Source organism: Prinia subflava, chromosome 1 (assembly GCF_021018805.1).
Source record: "Prinia subflava isolate CZ2003 ecotype Zambia chromosome 1, Cam_Psub_1.2, whole genome shotgun sequence".
Lineage (NCBI taxonomy): Eukaryota > Metazoa > Chordata > Aves > Passeriformes > Cisticolidae > Prinia > Prinia subflava.
The window spans coordinates 85440097-85446409 of record NC_086247.1 but is presented as its reverse complement, the minus strand read 5'-3'; positions in this window follow the sequence as shown (position 1 = coordinate 85446409).

The following is a 6313-nucleotide window of genomic DNA, read 5'->3' as shown; positions in this document are numbered from 1 at the left end:
GATTCACTACAAGCCCCGTCCTGAATAACAAAAAAAAAAAAAAGGAAAGAAAGAGGAAGGGGGAAGGGAAATGGTTACCTTCTTGCTCTTGGGAAGAGTTAAAAAAATAGAGTGCTAAGCTATATAGGGAAAAAGGAAAAATAGTCACATATTATTCATGCTTCACTTGTGTTTGGTACATTCACACAGGCATATTAAGCATGAAAAGAACTCTGAAATGTAAATAGAGACATTCATTGTGTGGTTTTACTTTATTTTTTAAGGAGGAAGGGAATAGAACAAATGGACTCCCCATTCTGCTCTTTCTCAGAAGAAATCTCTTCTGAAGCCATTCTGATGAAAGCATAATTAACCTTGTTTTCATTAATGGGTCTTTCCTTTGTGGCTCAGATGACAAAAAATGAGAGAGAGCATGGGCCACCCTTGGCGATCAAGGAAACATCATAAAAATTGAGGTTGAGGTTGTTGTGCACAAACTGAACTATCAAAGGTATGATGGGTTTGAATTTAATTCCTGTAATTATACTAATGATGCAGAACATAGCCAGGCCAAAATAACTCAGGCAATTACTTAGCATATTGCTCTAGTTTCTGCAGTGGCAGTTATTGTTTACATCTCTAATTATGCTGTGTAGACACATCAAATCACTCACACTTGTTTTGACTTGAAGTATTTGATGCAGCAAACACCGATGAGCTTTATCTTACAGGTGCTGTGAATGAATGCAGTTCAGCAATACTTGTTCATCAGGCTCAGGGTCCAATCCTGCATGTCTGTCATACTCAGAATTCCTGCTGCTGTGACTCCCTTATGTATTTCTTTCATTGAGAACTTCTCCTTGCCTTAAGCAGATGTTGAAGGGCTCCTTATTCACATAGCTGAGCACTTTGTGTGCCCTTAATTTTAAGAACATGAATAGCCTGTTGCAGGTCAGCAGGACGGCTCAAATCTTTTATGGGAGAGTTACCACTGGTTAAGATACAGCGTTTTCATCTAAAACAAGGGCAATTTCTTCTCCTGGGGTAGTGTAGCAAGAGCAAAGGAAGAACTCATTTCAATTGGTAACAACAGCAGCAAAAAAATACCTCATTTGAAGTTGTTATCCATTGCCTACCATTTTCTAAGTAAGTAATTTTTCTTCTCATGAATGAGGAAAAAAAATGGAAGAAAAATGGAAGAAAAATGGAACAGTTAGTCCTTAAAAAAACAAACCAAAACAAAACACAAAAACAAACAAAAGCAAACAAACAAACAAACCCCACCACAAACCGAAAAAACCCAAAAAAAACCCCCAACAACCCAAACAAATTTAAAAGGATTTTCTAGTATGTGCAAATGGCTCTGTTGGACATTTACACCTCGAGTGGTCATATGCAGTGTGATTGATTTCTTTCCCCTGCAAAACAGTATGTTCTCTAAGGGTTGTATACAAGTTCACATGCCAAATGCTACAAATACTTCAAACTTTAGGATGACCTCTTTCTGCAGTCCTAAGCAATCTGCTTTCTCTGCTCTGTGTCTCAGTTTCCCCTTCTGCAGGCACAGAATAATAATGCTCATCTATTTTAACACTTTAGGGCTTCCTATTTCAAAATGCAGTACAAATTTGAGGTCTTAGGCCATTCAAAGGATCATTACAAACCATACTGAAGGCCAGCATGGTGGGCTTTTTTATTGCCCAGATGGCTGATTGCACTAGGCTAGGAGTCTGAAAACACAAATAAATTTTGTCTTGCATATTTTTATGTCAATAGTTTTCTTAGCAACCTGCAGGTATATTTACTGTATTTTGCTCTGCTAGAAATGTAGTGAAGATATACTTCCTATGTTGTTTACGAGAAAAAGGCTCATAAAGGGTAAATTGTCCCACTAGAAATATTCTCCTATTAGATGAAGTTAGTTTACCCTTTGGCAGGAATATACCTAGCTTTCAACTGCAGTTACAGCTCCTTGAACATTTATAATACACTTTTCAATGGAAGGAATTTCAGGCTCTTCTATTAAATCCAATTCAATGTCAACTCTGAGGGAGAAGAAGGGGTCTTTCAAGCATTTTTTTTACCCAGAGAGCATGTTACAGATTCTAAAAATAGGCTGTGCATACATTAATGCCTATATTATGACGTAGCCAAAACTGGAAAGATGTTGAGGACTTTTTAGACTCTGGTTGGCTCCAGGAGGGCCCAGTACTTCACAGAATCTGCCTGAGGGAGTGGGAAGGAGAACAAAGTGAGAATACACAGTCCCAGCAGTGCTCTGGCTATGCATGCAAACCTTTTGCAGTCAAAACTCCTCACAGGAGCATGAAAGGATGTTTCAGTCTGTAGCTCCTTTAATCAAGGGCTCCCCCTCAACAGAGGTGTTCAGAAGGAATGGATCTTGTCATGTGAACTAGAGGCTAAAACAGGAGAGGCTGCTTTGACTTTGGCTTCCACATCAAAAAAACCCATTTTAGCAGAATAATGCATACTGGGGGAGAATGGAAAAAAATAACCATGCCCACCCCATATTGTTTGCACGTATTACAGAGGAGAGGGCTGCTTTTTAAAGCCCAATATTTCCTTCCACTGCTTGAGCAAGTGTATAAAGTTTCAATCCCCCTTGCTTTAAAACTTATTTTGTTGAGCAATTGATGAAGATGTTCGTTACTCCAACACTGCACTGGCAACAAAGCCAAACGAGCTACCTGAGCTTCTTTGCAAAGACGCCAGTCTCCTGTGTTTCCAAATCTGAGAGCTGAGGATGGAAATGTTACCCTATCCTTCACTGGAGTGTCCAGACCATCCATGTTCTCATGACAGAAAGATTTTAAAAAGGCACCAGACAAGAGCTGACGGATGACTCCAGTGGCTTTTTGACTTCAGTGACTTCAGGTATTGAATAGTAAGGAGCAATTATTAATGGGGCCAGGCACCTTGCATACAATTTTTGCTTGCTTGTGCAGAGGAAGCCTTGCACAGCCATAGAGCCTCTTAGCCCACGGCAGGCATTGTCACCCTCCTGCCCTTCCTGGACTCTTTCCAGGGTGATGCACCAAAGCTATTTAGACTGCATTTTTAGATCAGCATTTTCCAACCCTTGAGTTTTGGTGGCAGTATCAGCTAAGGAAGATACCCCCTTGTCTGCCCCTGTCTGGTTAATCCTGTGCCTCAGTAACGTTTTAAGCCTGATCAACTGGCAGGGGTAGTCACTGTGGTGCAGAAAACATAACTCTTGACAGTGCTGCCAAAGCCAGGCTGCCTGCAGTTCACAGTCTGCCTCCAACCTTGAATTCCAACTTGGCTCTTCCATTAGAAGCCTCACTTTTAGGTGTCCCTGTCCCCGAGACACTCACCTAGGTTTCAGGTGGAAATGCATGTTGGCTGGTTAGTGGCTGCTACAGTTACAATAATCTGTTTCCTTTAAAGAGGGTAATGATTTAAACTGAAGTAGTGAAGCCTGCCAGTTTCACGGGTCAGGTCATGCTCACAGAAAATACAGGTCATTTAATCCCTACAGTGAAAATTTTCTTTATCCCTTGTTTGCTGTGGTCGACACTCCATTACTTAATGGAAAGCCTACTGCCAAAAATGAGGACTTTATTAATGAAAATAGTAAAAAAGCCTCTTCCTCTCCTGAGAAGTATATAGTTCATGGATGTGGACAGAAAGAGGGTGAATCATCATGCCTCTGTGCTAAGGATGTTGAAGCCACAATGGTAAAAGGAGTCCTAAAATGACTTTGAAACAATGTCAGGGAGAGATCTTAGATATTTAGATGAAGTTCCTCCCAAATGTAGATGCAGTCTGGGAGACAGTAATTGTTGGGGACTATAACTGGTCAGGGCAGAAGAAAGTGCTGCAGTGGACTGTAAGCTGTAGAACATGTGAAAAAACCCATAGATAGTACGGAAATAGCCTTTAGAAGTCTTCATAGCCTATTTTTATATGACAGAAGGGGAGTATCCCTATAATTTCCACTACACTGATGAAGAAACCTGAAAAAGCAGGTCTGACACATCACACCACAAGGTTAGAGCTACAAGCTCATTTGACTTGTTTTGTATTTCTAGCCACAGTTCATATCACAAATATAAGAGCCAAGACTTACCTGCCCTTGAGCTTCTTCAGCACCGTGATTTGGCCCTGGCCTCCTTTCAAATTCAGGCAATTTTGCTGCATCATTTTGATTGTGTTTGCATTGGTTTGACCAGAGGAACCTTTACAGGGCCTGAGTCCTTTCAGCAAGGTTACTAAGAGTATGTGGTAGGTACCCTGCATGTATTTTAAGTGAATGAAATCTGTTACAAGTTTGTGAAAGTAAAATGCAAGACCATAAAATTGATAGGTTAAAATCAATCTAATAAATGGCCAAGCAAATGCATGCATTCCCATAACATTTTATGACTCCAGTGAGACAGTAAGATCACAAAAATGCAAGTGGATAAAACATAGGCTGGTGGCATCTTTATTCTCTAAAGTGCAATTGCCAGTAATGGCTTTTGTCTCAAAACTTAAATATGGAAAATAGTAAAACTGCATGTCACACAAGAAGGAATAAAATACATTTTAATAAAGAACACCTTTCTATTTTAAATAAAGTCAAATACATTTTCCCATTTTCTGCTGAAGAGCAACCATGGCACAGTGCCTCTGCCCATGCTGCATGCACATAAAAAACCTGTCAAATGCAAAGGCCCAGCCGTGCAGTATTTTTAAAAGCACACGAGAGATACAAGTTGTACTCTGACAATAAAAAGAGCTAATAATAAAAGACACTTTAATCTGGAAGATGCCTATGTCCTTTGGGAGTATCTAGCCTTCCTGAACATCCATTTTACATTCCATGAAGCAGATAAGCTTGTGGATTCCACTATCTTTCTCAGCACACCGGAAGTCTAAAGCAAACTTTTCTTTTCCTTGTACAAGCATTTTCCAGGAAAACTCTTCTGGAGCCACACAGTAATAGATGTTTATTACTAACCCAATTTTCATGAACAGCCATTGTGGCCATATTTAATGTCTGGTCAATAATACACTGCTGTAATAGGGGCTCTCTAGGGGGAGAGAGGACCCAGGGGGAGAGAGGACATATGTATATGCATGTCCTGCCACCTGAGCTGAGAATGAGATTAGATTGTGGTGGGCTACCAACTTGGCCCCAGACAATGAGTACCAGAAGTGATTAAAGCTGTGCACAGTTCTAATTTTCAATCCAAAAAGGGGATATTGTACTTCTGGACTTACTGGATTAAGGTTTTTCTGAAACAGGATCATATTCATGGGGGAATAACAAACTGACCCTGCATGTTCAGCATTAGGCATAGGAGTGCTTCTACCTTTTACACTCGTAAAATTCAGCAGGACCTAGCATCAAAAGGACAGTTTCAAGCCCATTAGGAGTACAATTTTCAGTTTAGGCTCATTTCCCATGAGCATGCAGTGGCAGGCACACGGGGCTTGCATGATTTGAATATTTTGAGTAAGTTGGAAGCATGGCACCAGTCAGTCAGACTTAAAGAGGAAAATAGAACCAAATACTTAATGCTTAAACCTACAGGATGGCACATACCAACTTGAGTCCAAATTGAGAACCCCAGCCAAGACCTTGCAGAGTCCAGCTGAAGCCAGAGCTCCTACTCAGTGCTGAGAGCCTCAGAAGTTTATTGAGTGACACACAGATCGTGGGAAGGCCAACAACAGCAAAAATCATTCTATTGCAAAGGCAGAAAATACCAGTCCGAATGAGCAGAAGTCAAGTGCTTTTATTGCTTAAACAGAAGCAGTGCAAGGCTGATATCTTGAAAAAAGGGAGGTTACTCTTGCTGTTCTCTTCCGAGAAGTTTCACTTCCTTAGGGTGTGTGGTTATTTCAGGTTAGCACAGCAAGTGCCAGAAGAGAAGGCATTTTATTTGCCTGGGTTTTTTTATATTGAAGAATGGGCAAGACCACCATGTACTAGAACAAGAAGAGAGATTACAAAAACCTACCCTGAACAAAAGGAGCTGTGTGGAGATCTTTCTACAATACGAAGGTTCACAGTAATTCCTTTCCTGTGAAGCTACCCTGAACTCTCTGAACAGCTAATACGTGGTACTTGGGACATGTCTAGCCCAACAGTGGCATGAAAACTCTTTAACTCTTTTTATGGTTATCCAAGGTGATCCTCTGTCACATGCTTTGCTCTGTGAAAGGCTACACACCTCTTTATGGGACGCGAGTGCATTCAGATTGTTTGCTTTTTCTGGTTTTGTATCACAGCTCTGGGTCTGGCACTGTTCTCTGTGAAGTTGGTTTAGCAGGAATAGGATGTGCTCTGTCATCTTGAGTATCG